General features: G+C 40.1%; 1 long non-coding RNA gene across 4 annotated transcripts in view; it reads left to right on the top strand.

Moving 5' to 3' along the window:
* The first annotated feature begins 7,796 nt into the window (after positions 1 to 7,796).
* Positions 7,797 to 19,298, top strand: part of LOC102151835 — a 63,341-nt gene continuing 51,839 nt past the window's right edge. For all 4 annotated transcript variants that reach the window (XR_005384393.1, XR_005384392.1, XR_005384391.1 and 1 more), the window contains exons 1-2: positions 7,797 to 7,901; positions 12,444 to 12,554. This is a non-coding gene — a long non-coding RNA (uncharacterized LOC102151835). The remainder of the gene's footprint in view (positions 7,902 to 12,443; positions 12,555 to 19,298) is intronic.

Genomic DNA, 19,298 nt, shown 5'->3' with positions numbered 1-19,298 from the left:
TGCCATCTAGTATGAATTTGAATTGGTGACCAATTTGGATGCAGGGATTTTTTTTTTCTGTGTGTTTAAATATCATTTATCCTGAGAAGCGCACATTACTGCAACGAACAGGAGACCCCATTGGGACTTAATTAGGGAAGGCTGAACTGGGAAGTGATAGTTTCCATGTTGTTTTGGAGCTGTGCTCCCAGTCCTTGTTTCTATCTCCTGTAGTAATACAATTAATATCCTGTATCTAGTTTTAATAGAGGCAGTAACTCTAGTAAGACACATTATTGCTTCTTGGCCCAAAGAGAAATGTTCATATATTTCTCTTCTTGCTGTTACCTGTCAAGCCGACTGGCTTCATCTGTACCCTGAGACATTACACATTCAGGAAAGCAGTTGTTTCCATATGTCTTGGGGGAAAGCTATCATTTTTCAGCAAGGCATGAGGTGCATGGAACATTTTTCGTACTTGCATTCCCTCTGCATGTATCAGGTGGTAGCCATTATAGCATTCCCAGTACATACCACTGATGTGAGAACTGGAACTTCTATAGCCTACAGTTTGTATTTATTTCATTGGGAGACAGAGTTTTAAAGCTGCTTCCTGATATAGGGCAACAGCTGGGAAGCATCTGTTCACCGTCTTATGAAAGAATTCAATGGGAGCAAGAAAATATTGGTTAAGGACTGCTACTAGGACACTAAACAATCATCTGGGAAGTAAATCAATGATAATATTTTCAGTATCCTGTCATTAATTTATTTACCAAGAGTAGAGAATAAGGATTATATCACACTTATTTTTAACCAATTTTTAAATTTTACTTGTTCTCTATAGACTACTTCCACATCTATCATTCATGATCCTGGCTCAATATGCTACTAATTTATGAGGCCCGTATTTATTTCACTTGTTTTTGTTTTGGGGGGATTTTTTCTGTTTGTTTTGTTTTTTGGTTATTTCTGTTTGTTTCTGTTTTTGTTTTGTTTTGTTTTTGAGAGAGAGAGAGAGAGAGAGAGAGAGAGAACACGATCACCTATGATTGGGGGAAGGGAGGGGCACAGGAGTAGGGAGAGAGAGAATCCCAAGCAGGTTCCATGCCCAGTGCAGAGCCCAATATGGGGCTTGATTTCACTACCCTGAAATCAAGACCTATACTGAAATCAAGAGTCAGACACTTAACCTACTGAACCACCCAGGGGCCCCAAGGCCCACTTGGCGTACAATGATCTTGGTGCTAAGGGGTAAAGAATTTCTTTGTTTTATCCTATGTTAACAACAGACTAAAAATATGAGTGTTTCCTGCATCTTTTTTAATAGGAAACTTTTTTAGAAATTTTAGGTTTATAGAAAAACTGAGCCAGGAATGGAAAGTCCTGTATACCTTCTCACTACCACCCCAACCCATGCTTTCTCTTATAATTAATATCTAGATGGTACATTTATTGCAACTGATGAGTAAATACTGATAAGTTATTGTTAACTAAAGTTCATAATTTACACAACGGTTTATTCAGTGCTGTACATTTTGTAGGTTTTTGACAAATGTATAATGGCAAATATCTACAATTACAATATCATACAGAATAATTTCACCACCCTAAAATCCCCCTTCACCTCTCCTATGCTTTATTCCTCTTCCTATTCCTGAGAACCCCAGTGACCACTGTTTTTTTTTTTTTACTGTCTGCATGGCTTTATCTTTGTTAAGATGTTATATAATTGTAATCATACAGTACAAAGCTTTTCTAGATTGGCTTCTTTCACATAGCGATATGTATTTATGTTTCCTCCATTTCTTTCTGTGGCTTGATTGCTTATTTGTTTGTATCACTGTATAATATTCCATTTCACAGATGTACCACAATTTGCTTATCCATTCACTGATTGAAGTTTTCCAACTTTTGGCAATCATGAGTAAATCCACACTAAACTTTTGTATGCAGGTTTTTGTGTGGACATAAGTTTTCAGCTTATTTGAGTAAATACCAACTAGCAAAATTGCTGGATTATGTGATTAAAAAAAACATCTAGTTTCATAAAAAATTGCCAAACTGTCTTCCAAAGTGGCTGTGCCATTTGCATTTTTAACAGCGATGAAATGGGGGAGTTCTTATCATAACTCATCTTTGTCTGTGTTTGCGGTGTCAGTGTTTTCGATTTTGGCCAATGGGTATGTAGCAGTATCTCATTGCTTGTTTTAATTTGCAATCCCCTTGAGGACATATGATGTACAGCATCTTTTTATATGCTTATTTTCTATAATACATCTCTCTTGGTGAGGTGTCTGTTCAGATATTTTGCCCATTTTTAAATTAGATTGTTCATTTTCTTACTGTCGGGTTTGAAGACTTCTTTCTATATTATAGATACCAGGCCTTTATTAAGTGTTTTACAAATATTTTTCTCCCAGTGTATGGTTTGTCTTTTGATTCTCTTAGTGATTTACTCTTTCATTTAACTTATGCAATACTGCATCTTCTAAGAATATCATGGACATAAATACTTATGCTTATAATGTTGATTTTAACCTGTAAGTTCTAAGGAAACATAGTTATTTATTTATTTATTTAGTTAGTTAGTTAGTTAGTTATTTTTTAATTTTCTGGAGATAGCATAGAAAAAAACACCCAGGAGTTCCAGACTCTAAATGTGTAAAAAACTAAGAAACATGAAATTTTTGAGGAACAGAAGAAAGATTAGTGTGACTGGAACACAAAATAATACAAAGAGGCACAAGAAAAGACTGTTGAAGTTATTGAAGGGATTTGTGTGTGTATGTGTGTGTGTGTGTGTGTGTGTGGTCAGTGAGCAGGAGCAGGGAAAATATTCCCATTTGAAAAAATATCAGGGTAGGACTATCTTGATGACTCAGTGGGTTAAGCACTTGATTCTTGGTTTTGGCTCAGGCCATGATATCAGGGTTCTGAGACTGAGTCCTGCATTGGGTTCTGTGCTGGACAGGGAGTCTGCTTAAGATTCTCTCTCTCCCTCTCCTTCTGCACACCACCCCCCATTCATATGTTTGTGTTCTCTCGAAAGAAAGAAAGAAAGAAAGAAAGAAAGAAAGAAAGAAAGAAAGAAAGAAAAATATAAGGGTAAATTATTGATTTGAGTTTAATGGGACAAAGTTCATGTGGGGTTAAATAGTCAGGAAGTTATTGTTATAATGCAGACAAAAGGTGTTGGTAGTTTCCATGTGTGTCTGGAGATTTTAAAAAAGATATTTTAGGGTTAAAATGGATGTAAGTTGTTGACTAACTATATTTTCTTGGGAGTAGTTAAGGAAAGGAAGGTGTTAAAGTTACTCCTAGTTGACTGGATCATACAATTTGGTGAATGATGGTGCTATTCATTGAGGTAGAGAATCATGAAGGAAGATGAAATCTGACAAGGAAGATGATGAATTTTGAATATGTTAATGTCGAAGTAGCTGAAAAACTAACTGAAGATGTCAAGTAGACAGCTGTATGTATAGCTCAAGAGTTAGGAAATTCTGAGCTGATGATATAAATATTGAGAGTCACCAGCCATAAATATATGACTAATATAGAAGATTAGATCACTGTTCACAAAACACCTACTTCCTCCCCTGTCTGCTACCATGAAAGACATTTACTTCCCTTTCTCCAGGCCTAGGGCTTGCCATGTGACTTGCTTTGGCCAACAGCATGTTAACAAATATGATATAGTCAGTGGCTTGAAATGTGCTTATGGAACTGGGCTGTCTATATCGTGTTCTAGCCGTTCACCAGCCTTGGTGAGCTCCTGATCTGGGAAGTACAGAAGACATGAGCAGATCTGGGCCTAACCTGCAGCCTGAAGACAAACCAAGTCAAGTTCAGCCCAAATTGGCTGGAGACTAACTGAGCCACAGAGGTATTGGGGAGATGTAGGTCATGGATATTTCATTATGTTTTGTGCCACAGTAGCTATCTGAGACAATGAGCTCATTTAAGGGGTTACTGAAAAGTCAAATGGGGAAGGGACCAGGGTCAGATCTGGAGGAATGCCAACACTAAAGGTTGGGTAGTGAGGAGTGGCCAGAGGAAAAGGGAAAGGTCAAGGATGCTTAATTAGCGCAGAAGTCAAAGAGGTGGGGATTAGTCAACAGGGAAAAATAAAACCTACTGTAAATTCAAAGAGTATTCAACAGCATTGAAATGCAAGAGCCTCCCAGTGGTGGACAATATGCAGGCGAGCTACAGAGTCTTGTGAAATGAAAATATAGAAGCAGGTGGAGAGAGAGAAAAAACAAGAGCACAGGAAGAAAGGGCTTAATCACCAGCACAAAGCATCTGAGGATTTTGTAGAGGATGAGATGCGGACCACAGGCTGCAAAATTGGCCTTATGTAGTTGGAAGAACTCCCCTTTATTAAGCAGGTGGGAAAAAGGTTTAACTACACGAAGGTGAAGAAATTCCAGTTGGTAGCCTCAATTTTTACTTTAGAAGTGCTATGTAGAATTGAGTCCACCTTCTGAGAGGGAGTATGGAAATAGGGGATTCAGAGGCTTTGGAGTGAGTGGGAAGACAGAAGCCCCCTCACATTGTGCAAGAGGGTTAACTTGCAATGACTAAGAAAACCCCATTTGTACTGTATAGTTTTCTCTTGAAGTCTTGACAGTTTTTGTTTTGTTTGTGTGTGTTTTAATCAAAGAAGCATGATAAGCAGCACACTTTTGTATGAGTGAAAAATACCTGTATTAAATCCTAAACGGAATACTTTTGTTTTTCTCGTCATTTCTCTGTCTTCCATTATCAGTTATTTTGCATTGCAAATAAGCACATACTCAACCTTGAGTCGAAAACTTGGCTCCTCTTCCCCTTTCATTATGGAGTACTCATTCCAAATTCCAAAATTCAAACTCACAGAACAGACATATGAAGCTTACTTAGATTTGCAAAGAATAAAAGGTGATGGAAGAGGAAGAAGGAAATTCCACCATTAATACTCTGGGTCATCTTTGTAGCACTGAGTTTTAACCTTGAAACTCTTCCAAGATTTCCTTTTCATGAGCTTTATGGCCAATTGCCTCCAGATAGGCACACTTCTTTCTACAAATATCCTTTTAAATTTGACACCCGGGCCATATGTTATGCTGTTTCGCTCTGATTTTCAGGCAGAATTCTTCCCAATCTACATTTAATTATGTGGAGCATTTGGCTTTGCTAAAGTCTAACAAGTCTACTAGAATCCCCTGGAATTCATTCTGTCTCCCAGATCAGAGGAAGCATGGATGTTAATTAAGTGGGACTGCAGTCTACCAGGTAGTTACTCATAGTGTATAAAGACATGTTCAGGAACATTGTTGGGAGGTAATTTACCCCATTCTGACTCCAATTACTATGGAAGAACTTTGCTACAGAAGAAAATACGCCCTGCTCTGGCAAGTTATTGGCAACTTTTCTTCTTTGAGAAGGTGAAGGTCAAGGCAGCTCTGCCTGATTGATTGGCTAAGAGGGATGTCATCCAGGATTTGCGTGTGAAAGTTATTTTGGGCTACAGCCATCTGAGGCACAGAGCAGATTACCTGGTTTTTGATGTGGGAAACAAAGGCAGAAGAAATATTATTAAATTTTCTTACTACCTACAGACCATTGACAAGTCCTTGAAACAGGCAGAGTGACATTCCTCCAGGGACTCAACTGCCTCGATATTAATAATATTCTAAGGGCAACAGGCAATCTTAGCCCAATCCCCAGGATCCTATAAGCCTACTTTAATGTATAAAAATTCCTTTTTTTATCTCTACCCCGCAAGATACGTGTTGGCAATCATCCCCCAAGCATATGGCCTATTGATATACACCTGAAGGGTCTCATGACTAAGGTTTTATTAGACGGTAATAAATGACCTTTTCCCAACAAAAGCTAGCACCCTCAAGGTCCTGGTAACCTTGCTTCCAGATTCCTTATAGGCTTACGCTCTTACTAACTCCCTCCCAATTTGAAAGTATATAGTGCGTCACTCCTCATGATTCCAGTGCAGCTCTTTCTACCCATGGGTCCTATCCTTGTGCTTTAATAAAATCACCTTTTTGCACCAAAGATGTCTCAAGAATTCTTTTTTGGTCATGGGCTTTGAACCCTAATGTTTTTCCCTACATCAGTTTTCTTTATTGCTAGATGTTTCCTGTTGCTTTGATATCATAGTGGATACTCTGCTGTGCTACCAAGATCCACTTTTGAGATATGAGGTAATCATTTCCCCAGTGGCTGAAGAATGGTGCCTGTTGACAGTTCATAGCTGACTCCTACCCCCAAGAATTTCCCTCAGCCAAAATAAGCAGTTTTGCCTAATATTATACCCTCACTCAGGACACAGGCCACATTCAATAACTGGTCAATTTAGGACTATAATTCTGGGCCCCCTTGTCTCTATTAGGAACATCTCTGTGGGACCATCCCCACTTCAGAGCTTCCTGTGAGATCACCTGAGGCCTCTGTTATAAGTACACCTAAGTGCAACTCCTCTCCCTGGGCAATCCAGCTTCACTCTTTTTGTTACAAGTGTTTCTGAGAGCATACCCTAGTAAGCCATCTAAACGTAAATCTCCATTTTAGTGTTTGTTTCTCAAGAAACCAATGTAAGGCACTTAGTGCTAGGGGTGGTCCTAAGAAACAGACTCTAAAAGACATCTTGGAGCTGGATCATTTGCCAGCCCCCCTACACCAGGGACTGCATTGCTCTAGGTCAACAAAATACTGATAACTCCTGGAAAGTAGTGTCATATTACAAGAATTTCCACCCATGGGGAACTGGGGAACTGGAATGAGGTAGCAGTGGAAGGGATGTATGAACATGTAAAGTACCCCAGGCATTTGAGAGGTTCCAGAAAAATAGAAATTATAAGATCAGATGGCTGTGATGGGTGGCTAGCAATGCAGTGGAGAAGCAAAGATGAGGGAGATTAGTTAGTTTAAAGCAAAGAGTGATACACACTGACGTGTGTGTGTATATGTCTGTGTGTGTGTATGACACTCCCTAAAATTGACTTCTATGAGAAAAGAAATAAAGCAAAAAAGTAATAGCTAGAGTACTTCCTTGCAAATATAAAAAAAAATTATCATCTTATGAAGAAAGAGGAAGGGAAATCTAGAATGCAGTTGTAAAAGTGTGTCCTAGAGAAAGTTGAATTCTAAGTCCCAAAAAGACTTCTGTGCTAAGGTGAGGGCCCTGATGGAAGGAAGAGCAATCTGAGGGAGACTGGGGATAGGATATATGGGTCAATGCACTCAAACTCCTGAATCTTTAGATCCTTCTGAATCCTCTGGGCTGGCAAAAGTGGTCCATTCCTTCTCACTCAAGACTAGTCCCTCTCCTTCTTTGCTTTACGACATTGCAAAGATCTCCTCTTCAAGACAAAGTGTGCCCCACTCAGGATATGCCCACACAGCTCTTCCTGGACAACAGACCATTAACTAGGGTTAAGTGAAACATTATCTGTCTGACGAAATGCTGACCTGCTGTGTTCTATACTCTGAAGGAACTATAAGATGGAAGCAGCACATACCAATATGAGCTAGGAAAAAGTATATGGGATTCTAATATGAGAATACTTGGTCAAAGTGAGCACTATCCCTTGAGATAGGAGTCCCAGAGGCAGTGCTAACATGCTGCCAGAATGGCTTTGGGACATTTTAGGAAAGTGATGGCCTAAGGAAGTAAAATGAAAGTACAGAACTGCAATGGCAGGGAATAGAAAAAATCAAAAGGCCACTCAGTAGAAGGCATTCCAGAATGTGCATACCACAATATAGACCAGAAATCCCATTGGCTGACTATGTTCCATGGAATTCTCCATGATATACTCCATTTCCACAGCAACAGGCAATGAGCTTCTTGAGAGGAGCATCAACATCATTGAGAAGCCCAATGGTGGCTGTCCAAGGGGCTGATATAATAGGAGGTATTGTTCAAAAACTAAGGTTCCCTGATAGCAATGGAGATGGGAAGGTCCTGCAGTGAGAACCCAGGTGGCAACATTTAACTGTTATAAGTGAGGCGGGCACAATTATCATAAAGAGCAATGAGGTTGGAATGACAGCCATGGGAAATTGACCTGCAGAAAACTACAGAGATGGTTGGTTGAACATAGGCTTTCTGAGGGCAAAATAGATGGTCAGCCAGCCTGAGTATTGTTCAGCAGACACAGAAGAAATTTTAAAAGGGTGGTCAGGAGATGGAGGGCAACCATCTGGTAAGAAGCCAAGCTCCCTTGCCTTCTGTAACTTAGCCAGCTTCTAAACCCAGAGTTCATAGACTGAAGCAGAGACAAGATTCCCAGGAGGAGAGAGCCCCATAAAAATCTCAGTTTGTAAATATAGCACTGGTTGCTCCAGATCTTCCCCTAAGGGTACCTGTGGCCATATCCTCAAGTAACCATACACTGAGGAAAGGAAAATACCTCAACATTTTGAGAAATGGCAGACTTTGAGTGGGGTTAGATAATGAGTGGAGTCCTTGGTTCCAGTTCCGGTTCAGGTCACAGGAAGTTCATTGTCCCATGTTTATGTTCCCAGCACCCAAATTTATAATAGGCATGTTCATATTTGGGAACCATCATGTTGATTTCTTGGTCTATGGGGTTAGAGCTGCCACAGTGGGGAAGCCAAGCTGAAGTTCTAAAACCATCCTTTCATGCCTACCCAAGTCAAGGTAGTAAATATAAAACTGCATTGCACATTGACAGAGTTTTGCCACACTTACTGACCTAAGGGATTGGAAGGTTGTTGCTTCCCTTACATTCACATTTAATACTCTACTCTGGTCTTTACAAAAATCCAAAAGATCTTGGAAGATCACAGTCAACTACCACCATTCAAACAGTTGGCCCATTTGCAGCTGGCCAGATATAAGTATATTTATTAGCTGTGTATTACACCTGTTACCACCAGGAAGGAAAGGTAATGCTTGATAGGCCTCTTCAAGACCTTTCAACTTTAGGTGACTTCTCCAACCAATTTACCAAATGGCACAGAAGGTTCCCAACTTGTGTGGACCCTTGAGTAGGATAAGGTTCTGTATCAGGCCCAAGCTGTGGTATAGAGAGCCTTCCGTGTGGGCAATAGAACCCAGGAAACCTCATTGCATTAGAGATATCTTTGCTGGGAAGAATAGAAAAACATGTGGAGTTTATATCCAAACACGTAGAGTTTCCAAAAAGCCCATTTAGGAAAATCACAATGTGGACCTCTAGATCTACCAAATCATAAGATTAAATGGGCCCAGCAGCAATCTGTCTTCACATGGGAGATGTTAAGCTCTCCTCACACTGATATCTCTAATTCAAGACTGGGCATAAGCAAACAAAGGGGGATAGGTAAGCTGTACCAGCAGGTAACACATACTCCCTGTCATGCCCCAGGATCTTGTGGGCACCCCCCCTCAGCTAGGGCCACATGTACAGTCCCTGACCCATCATCCTATTTTCAAGTCTGAGGAAGCCAACCTAAAACAAATACTGAATCTTCATAGGTCACTAATGATTCATTTATTCTGGTTGCTCTTTTTATCTTGTGATTTATACTGTGGTTTTCCTATAATAATCGTTTGCTCTGGATGGGTAAAGACACAGTTGTTGTTTTTTTTACAGGCTTTTTTTCAGTAAATATTTCTTTTTAAAAAAGATTTTATTTATTTATTCATGAGACACACACACACAGAGAGAGAGAGAGAGAGAGAGAGAGAGAGAGAGAGGCACAGACACAGGCAGAGGGAGAAGCAGGGAGCCTGATGTGGGACTCGATCCCGGGACTCCAGGATCATGCCCTGGGCCAAAGGCCAGCACTAAACCACTGAGCGACACAGGGGTACCCAGTAAATATTTCTAATAATAATTTCTATTGGTTGAGTGCTAGTGTATAACTCTTGAAATAGAGATCCTTTCATATAGTTCTTGTTACTTCTTCCTGAAAATCTGTACCTAAAGTTTGGAAACCATCACGAGGTAGTATTGGTAGCAGGGGCTTCAGCAAAGTGGGGAATTAACTAAGAAGCAAATAACCGGGGGAATAGAGATAAAAAGAAATTAACAAAATCCAAACCGTAAAAATTTTGAAAAAAAAATCTCACAACCCATTTCTACACATCAATTTTGTTTTTGATTTTGCTCAACACTATGCTGCCAAAGGCTAATAGAAATATTAGAACACTTCTCTGGATTGCTTACCGCAGTGAAGAAAAGACTGATTAGCTCCCTGCTAATGAAGAGCTATAAAATAATACATTAACAAGGCACCAAATAAATACCATTTATTTCCCTTGTCATCAATTACCATTTGAGTCAATTTAATCCTGATTTTCATTTTCATATCTAAATAGTTTGTTTCTAAGCTTGAAGAGCTAGGACAATTCTGTTAAGTCAGTTTTTTGGTAGCTCTGTGATTTTAAATATTAGCCTTTCTAAATGTCTTCAGCACTTTGCATCAAAACTGACAACTGAAAGCTGGCTAAACACACCGAGATTGTGTCTTTTCTATCTTAGAGTGTCTTTTCTAGGGAGTTCAATATTCAACATTTCTTTTTCCTTGTTTGATGATCAGAAGGGGAAAATAGCAGATATTTTGGAGGCCAACTCATATTTTTTTCGCCCTGCTCTGTTCTGTCCGGTACTGGTCAGACAGGACCTCAGCAACCCATTTCCACAATGTTCTCAGAGGGCCTAAATTGTGAGCCTAACGAATGGCTTTGTGTTCAAACTTCTTTTTCCTTTTCTATTTCTTATATCACTCACTACTGTGCTTTTTTTTATAAAGAGCTAATAAATGTTCTTCCCATTGCATATGTGAAGGGTATATTTAAACACCTATGAGCATCTTCTTCTTAAGTCAGTTAAACCTTTCTCTTCTTTAAATTTATATTTTTAATATGTTTTTTTTCCCATGGATTTCTAAAATGAGATTTTCAGATTTGTTATTTCCCGTGGCAGGAGAAAACCTGGAGTGCAGAATGAAGTCATGACAGATGGAACGGGGCCAGGCTATAGTAAGCATGTATGATGTGAAGAGCCTTTCAGTGAGTTGACCTTTGGTTCTTGGGCGTCAGGGTCACCTAGCCATTGTTCCCTATTTTAGTAATGGCAGCTTACTTTATTTACGAAGGCAGACTGTTGTTTTGATGTGAATGGCTCCTGTTCTGTGCTCATATGCTCCTCTACTCATAAACTCAATAGTTAGAAATTAAAATAAAAAAAAAATAAGACAAAAGCCACAGTGTGCCTGGCCATCTATAAAGGGTATAATTTATTCTTACCAGGATTGACCCCTTCTTTGGTGTAAATCATCCATTTCTCTGCCCCCATCATCCTTACTCTTTGGGGTGGTATTAATTAAGAGCCATTGATTTTCTCCTGATGTCAACCCACCCATTCTTCCAGCTACCCTGCTAATCCGCTCATTCGTATTTAGCAAAGGCATTCACTGCAGATGCTACTTCTTTCTATTCATCTCTCTTCCTCTTCCCGAGTCTTTCTTCTCCATTCAGAAGAGTCTGTCCTTGACCCCTTGGCTTCCTTCCTTCTCCCCACATCTCTTTGTGGCCTCTTTTGGCTGAATGCGTTAGTGACAATGACTACATTGACAATTCTGAAACTTCTCTGTCTACCTCTAACCTCTGTCCCAATATATAGCTTCTCTGTCAATCAGAGGCCTCCTCTGGGCATTCACATGCATGCCCAATCTATTTGAGAATGAAAGAATCTTTCATTTTGTCCCTCTTCCATTCCATCATTTAGAATCACCTCAGGCACATGCTTCTAAAGCCTGAATATGCATTTTGATGCATGTCAAGATCAAGATGTATCTTTACAGACAGACAGTTCTGTGGTCAGAGGCTCTTGGCTGAGAGGCATTGCAGCTCATAGATGTCAAATTGTAGGAGGGAGCCTGGATGCATGGCGACAAGGCCTGGGAGGTGACATAGGAGGGAAGCTTCCTCTCCATGAGCCCAGAATCTCCACTGAGCAGCTCCCTGAGAGGTGATTAGACTTTGGAGCACAAATTCAGGCCAAAGGAACTCACCAAAGTGGATTTGGAAACCAGAATATCAGGGAGTGAATTTAAAGTGGATGACAGGTCTCTCAAGTGAGCCAGATCAGTAATTTCCTCTGGTTGAGAAGAAACTACTGGGTATGTGAGTTCAGGAGAAATCAAGTCAAAGCTCTGAAGGTTACCTGATTGAATGAGGACTCGAAGACTGCCTCTTGGTATATAGTTTCTCCCTGGGAAGAACTTAGATCCACCCGGAGTTGGGTTTGAATCCGGGTCTCACGCTGCAAGCTTACCCCTTATAGCAAGTCATTCTCCAGGTGGTCATTTATGTAGATTTTGTTCTAATTTCCATTTTGGGGTGTGCTATTGCCTTCACTTTGGTCCCTTTTCATGAAATAGAGAGCAACATACTGTAAACTCCTCGCACTAATCACAGGTGGGTTTCTTTCATTCTGGCCCAGAGAACTTTTGGATAATCTACCTTCCGCTGAAGAAGAGGATCGATTGTATGGGAAAAGCACCTGCAACAAGTAGTTACACTCTCCTATTGAAATGAGACCCTTGATACTGAGGTATTTTGATGACTGTGGTGACCAAGATCATTGTGGGTTTAACTGATACAACCCAGGAGGAGTTAATGCTTCAGAACACCAGACATTAGCTAAAAAGTAATATTAGCTCATGTAAAATATACTTAAAGCTAAAACTTAAAAAAATGCAATCAGTTCTAAATGAAGGAAAAGATCAGTCAGGTTTAGGGAAATGCAGCTTAGAAACAATATAATTATTTTTTTTATTTTTTTCAAGTTTTTATCTAAATTTTAGTTTACATATAGTGTAATATTAGTTTCAGAAGTAGAATTAAGTGATTCATCATTTACATATTAAAAGCAATATTATTTTAATTTCCACTTTGTGTGTGCATCTTTAAGAATTATTTTTTATTTCTTTTCTTTATACATGGCACATACCTTGTGAGGCATCATAGCATACAGGTGAAGAATTTGGTTTCTGGGGGCACTTGGGTGGCATAGTCCGTTGAGCAACTAACTCTTGGTTTCAAGTCCAGTCATGATCTTGGGCACGGTGGGATTGAGCCCCACGAGGGCTCCATGCTCAGCGTGGAGTCTGCTTGAAATATTCTTTTTCCTCCTCTGCTTCTCCCCACTGCACTCAAGCTCACACTTTCTCTCTCTCTCTCTCTCTTAAATGAATAAATAAATCTTTAAAAAAAGAGAAAAGAATATGGTCTCTGGAGCCAGATTGTCTGGATTCAAATTCAAACCATTACTTTCCAGCTGTGTGACTTGACTTTAGCTTGTCCTTAATTTCCCTGTGTCTCAGTTTCATTGTCTGTGAAAAGGGGGTTTCTGATAGTAACTACCTCATATTGCTGGTGGAAGATTAAATGATTTAGTCTATTTGACAGTAAAACAATACTGGGCATAAAGTAAGAACCATCTGAGTGCTTGCTATTATTTATATAGAAATGGATGAATGTGAAAATTTATGTGCTTTTTAAGAAGTAGTCTTTTTTGAAAGAGAGAAGACTTGGTTTCCATCTTTCTCTCTCCCCTTCCACTAACATCAATACCACTCTTCTCACTTCTATCCATACTCAGGGCACACATGCATCAATATTTACATCTCATAAGGATTTATCTGTATTTGTCTCTGTACTCATGTGTTCTTTTTTTAAAAAGATTTTTTTTTACTTATTTGACAGAGAGAAAGCCCACACATGCAGGTAGAGGGACAGAGAGAGAGGGAGAAGCAGACTCTCCACTGAGCAGGGAGCCCAATATGGGGCTCAATCCCAGGCCCCCACAATCATGACCTGAGCCAAAGGCAGACACTTAACAGACTGAGCCACCCAGGCACCCCCCTGTACTCATGTAATTCTACAAAGAATATGCATATATATATGGAAAAGTTGGTAATTGTTTCATTTTATAGTGATATCATCATATGCAAGCTTTTCTACAGTCTGCTTCTCTCATTCAAGAATCCCTTCAGTAATCTGCTGTTGCATGAATTCACGGTTGCATTATGATGAGGATACACATTGTTTATTAAATCGTTTGTCCTTTATTTGCATCTATTTCCAGTTTTCTAAACTATTATAAGCAATCCAGTAATAAATGGCCTTTTATATAGAAATTGCCTCTTTTTTTTTTTTTCCCTATGGTAGAGATTCTCACAGTTGAACCTCTGGTTTGAGAGTCTGTGTATTTTAATTGGTGCTGTCAGATTGTTTTCCAGAGCTGTAACACTATGCATTTCCACCAGCAATGCAAGCAAACACCCACTTCCTGACATCACCAGTAGCAACAGGTGCTATACTTCCTAATTATTTCCAGTCTTATTGACAGAGCAACAGCATTTAAAGGAGTTAGAGGACCTCTCAGGTTGAAGCTGTCTATCTGAACAGAGGAAACAAAAGTAGAAGTGAAATGAGGAAGGAAAATCAGCCAAAAGCTAACAGATGCCTAGTGAAATGCAGGATGGGTGCTTCTTTCCCTTAGGAGCAGGTTGAAAACAGAAGCAAAATTCAAACAGAAATACGGCAGATTTACTTTAGTCCACTCACTTCTTTATTTACTCATTTAAAACTACCTGTTTAGCATCTCCGAATGCAGAGATGCAAAGCAGATAGAGCCATAAATAAGATAGACAAGTTCCATGTGCTTAGGGTACATGCAGCTGGAGGTTCAGTTGTGTATAGATATCCACAATCAAAGGGATCCAGTCTGGGGAAATACTGAGCAAACCTAGAACCAGTGAGGCAATCAGTGCCATGCTGCTGCATGTAGCAGTGGAATCCACTTAACATGAAAGAGGAGAAGGAGAGTAGAACCCAGTTCCACAGCAAACAGGGGCAACAGAAACAAAGCAGGAAGCAGACCCAAGTAGCAAGGATACAAGATGGAGGGCTTACGACCCAACATCAGGGTTTGTAGGATAGGAGCAGAGAACTCCAAGCACCCTAAAGATTCAAAATAGAAGAGTCAATTAGATCAATCTTCACCACAGCGCTATTTAATTAGAAATGGGAAAGTTGCTGCCCATAGAGTTTCATTCAAGTACCTGACATTTGTCCTTTGGGGTATAATGGCAGAAAAGAACTATTTCCAACTTCCAGGGATTTATGGGACAAATAGTTTTGATACACTGATTAACTAGATTCATAGCTATCTCTCTGCTGAGCAGGGACCTTGATGTGGGGCTTGATCCCAGGACCCTGAGGTCATGACCTGAGCTGAAGGCAGATGCTTTACCCACTGAGCCACCCAGGTGCCCCTACACCACAATATTGATAGTGGTCACTTCGGGGGAGTCAGTTTCATTCAGTAAATATTTAATGCCTGCTCATGTCAGGTGCTGTCGAGTCCAGTGCTGAGAATATAACTGTAAACAAGTCCTAGCCCTTGTAGAATTCATCTTCTAGGAAGGAGGCAAAGAAAATACAGTATCTGTAATGAATAGTATTAGGAAAACATTACAGATGATAAGAGAATCTGGAGGGACAGGGACTGCTATTTTAGATAAGCTGGCCTCCAAGCAGGGATCTGAATGCAGAGGAGGACAAGCAAGTATCTGGGGAAAGTCTCCCAGGTAAGGTGTCAGCCAGGGCAGATTCTGGCCAGGAGGGTGTCTGGGAACTCGAGGAGTAGTGAGTGTGAAGGGAGGAAGGCCAGAAAGGAGACAGCTGTTTACATGGGGATTGGTTGGCAAAAAGAAGAACTTCAGAGTCCATCTCAAGGCAGGGGAAGCCACCAGAATGTTGCAAGCATCAAAGGAGCATAGTCTGACCTGGCTTTGATGGCTATGGCCTGAGAAACAGAAAGCTCACAGTCTGAGAAGGCAGGGAGAGGGCAGGAAGCTATGCCGCAGTCCCTGGGCAAGACGGAGGTATTGCTAGTAGGGGTGAAAAGGATTCAAGTCAGCATAGCTAAGATTTGCTGTTTGTGAGGCAGGTAGAAAAGGGAAATGTTGGGGCACTGTAGGAGAAACAAAAGATGGGGAACTGATCCTGACAACTGAGTAAACCCTGTCATGGTCCTGCGGAGTCTTATGGCCATAAGCATCCGGTTGCTGCTCAAGCCCATGAAACACATGAGCACCAAGACCCAGTTATTTTGCAAGCGACTGGAAACGGCCCCTCCACTGGGGGGGCGCTAGAGGCACCCAAAAGATCTTGATTGTACATGGGGTATTCTCAAGGCAAAAGTCAGACTGCGCCTGGACATAGCAGCTAGCATAGAGCATGAGCAATATCTTGCAGAGTTATTGGAAATCCCTGCCTATTCCTAGAACTTGACACAAATATTCTGTGTCCAATTATAACACCCAGAAGAGTCAGAGCCCCACATCCACTGGCACACCTGAGATCCTCCTTCTGAATGTGCCCACACTCTCTCCTTGAGTGTGCACTTTCGCTTTGCAATAAAGCTCCTGCTGCTACATTTTCTCCTCTGATTGGTCCTTGAATTCTTCCTCGCACTGAAATAAAAAACCTGGCACTGGCTTGGGGCTGAGTCTCTCAGGGAGGGCCTAAGAATTCCATTCGGTTTCCAGTTATCAATTGGGGGTTTGACTTTTCTGTATGGTTAGATTATTTTCTGCACAATGGGAATGTATTGTTTTTATAATTCAGATCATGAAACCTAAGCAGTATCATAACATGGCTAAACCAAACAGACCACTAGCGAAGTCAGGTGAAGAGCATGGTAACAACAGAGCAACAAAAACAAGGAAGCCAAAACACAATGCTATTAATGAAATGATGGGAAAAGGTAAAGTGCTCTTCATTAGAATTCAAACTGAAAGTTCAGTCAAATTCTAGCAACTATCCTGGTCTCAGGATAAGAAAGCTGTTTTCATTGTAATTCTCCCAAAGTGTTGCATTGCATTTAGGGCTATATTTTCCAGAGAACCTGCATCCAGGCCCATGAGTCTTAAGGAAATTAGGTGGGTAGCTACAAAGTTATCTTTATGCAAACAATTATGGGCAAATCACTTGGGTTGTTCTCCAATTTTGAAGTCATTGGAATCAACATCTGGGTAGTCATTGCTAGTGATTTTCCTGGGGTCCAAACGTACATTTAGTTTCCCTGTTTTTGGCATATTTTGAGACCAGGGAGAGAGAAAAGGCACATTAAAAAAACATGAAATGTCTAATGTTACTGACATGGAGAAAAAAGTTACGTGGTCAACAAAACAAACAAAGCTGTCTGCTGACCAATCAGGAAAAAAAAAAAAAAGGCAAAACAAATTTACTTTTTTTTTTTTTTTTTTTTGTCCTGACTTAAACTTTTGCACTTGAAGATTCCTAAGGGATTGATTTTCTCCTTGCTTGCGAGATGAAACCAGGGAGTGTTCACCCTTGACAGGCCAACTGCTGCTTCAACTGCAGTCTGACCTTTGGCTTGCTGGTGGAATAATATTTCCCTGACACGGCTTTGTCAAACTGTCCTTTCGCTTTTGCAAACCTCAAGATAGGACATAGCGGGCCAGCAAACTCTTCCAGAAATCTTGCAGAGAATAAGCTGGCAACTTTTCTAGTAATTTGTGGTTGTGAAAGATGAATTGTAGACATTTCAGGGGCGGGCAGCTTCCCAGGGAATTGGGTTGTATAGATATTCACTTCTGAAATGGAAATCTCTTTCTTGAGGTGTGTGAGGATTTTGTTCAAATCTTAGTTTGATGACTTGAGCTCAGAAATTAGTAATTTAAGGTGGAATGGTTTAGATGCCTTTCATACTTCTGTTTATAGCATGAAAAATGGATATTCCTATGCCCCATGCCAATGATAGAGATGTGTGCTATCATTAATTACTTATCTGAATCTGCCACCAAATAGGAATGCTAATACTACAGCTAAACCTTAAGATGACTTTAAAAATATCTGTCTTTACCACTGTCAGTCCACACTCCTTCCCCTAACTTTAAAGAAAAAAAAAATCATTTTATGGTTAGGACTTCTTTTTGCATTTCCCAATGCATTTTATAGAGTCTGGACCTACATTTATTTTTAAACAGCAGGGACTATGCTGCCTTGCATGTCAGAGATGAGCGTGGCTCACACTCCACCCTCTTGTAAATGGGGATATTTTAATTCTGGGTTTTTTCCAGTATCTTCCTGTCCTCTCTGTTCTTTCTTTTCTTTGACCCTGTCTTGGCAATTAGCATTACCGAATGTGTTTATATGATCCAGACGGTGAAAATGGCATTATTTGCATCATCTTATTTAAACCTTACAACAACCTGAGGACAGCTCGTGGAGGTATAATTATCCTCAGTTTATCAGTAAAGAAATTGAAGAGATGCTGGTGAGCTAGCAGGGTAGGAATTTACTCTCAACCTGTTTCTAATGCTACTTTTCCATTACTCAACACATCCACTTGGATTCAGCACATTTTTTTCCTCAGAGTTAATTTTGTTAGGTTATTCTAAGGGGGTGATCTCCTGATCTCCCCGATGAGATTTTTGTTTTGTTTTGTTTTTTGTTATTCTGTCATTTAAAAGATAATCAAGCAGTTTGAGCAATTATCCTATCTTCCTTTATGTGTTTCATTGAACATACTAAAGTCCTGTTATGTCATTTATACCACTCTACTTAAACTTGAAATTGCAGTTTAATCTCTGACCCAACATATATGAAAGGATAATGGCTCTCCAAACCACACCTCTAATTTTATCTCCCTCCCATGTAATTTTCGTTACATTTGGTTTGACCAAAACAAAAACAAAAACAAAAACGAAAACAAAAAAACATTCATCTTTCGTTGGACACCGAGGCTCCTTCCACAGTTTGGCTATTGTGGACATTGCTGCTATAAACATCGGGGTGCAGGTGTCCCGGCGTTTCATTGCATCTGTATCTTTGGGGTAAATCCCCAGCAGTGCAATTGCTGGGTCGTAGGGCAGGTCTATTTTTAACTCTTTGAGGAACCTCCACACAGTTTTCCAGAGTGGCTGCACCAGTTCACATTCCCACCAACAGTGTAAGAGGGTTCCCTTTTCTCCGCATCCTCTCCAACATTTGTTGTTTCCTGCCTTGTTAATTTGCCCCATTCTCACTGGTGTGAGGTGGTATCTCATTGTGGTTTTGATTTGTATTTCCCTGATGGCAAGTGATGCAGAGCATTTTCTCATATGCATGTTGGCCATGTTTATGTCTTCCTCTGTGAGATTTCTGTTCATGTCTTTTGCCCATTTCATGATTGGATTGTTTGTTTCTTTGGTGTTGAGTTTAATAATTTCTTTATAGAACTTGGAAACTAGCCCTTTATCTGATATGTCATTTGCAAATA

The sequence above is a fragment of the Canis lupus genome, chromosome 35 (assembly GCF_011100685.1).
Source record: "Canis lupus familiaris isolate Mischka breed German Shepherd chromosome 35, alternate assembly UU_Cfam_GSD_1.0, whole genome shotgun sequence".
Lineage (NCBI taxonomy): Eukaryota > Metazoa > Chordata > Mammalia > Carnivora > Canidae > Canis > Canis lupus.
The sequence above is the reverse complement of the archived record's forward strand: the minus strand, read 5'-3'. Positions and strand labels throughout refer to the sequence as shown.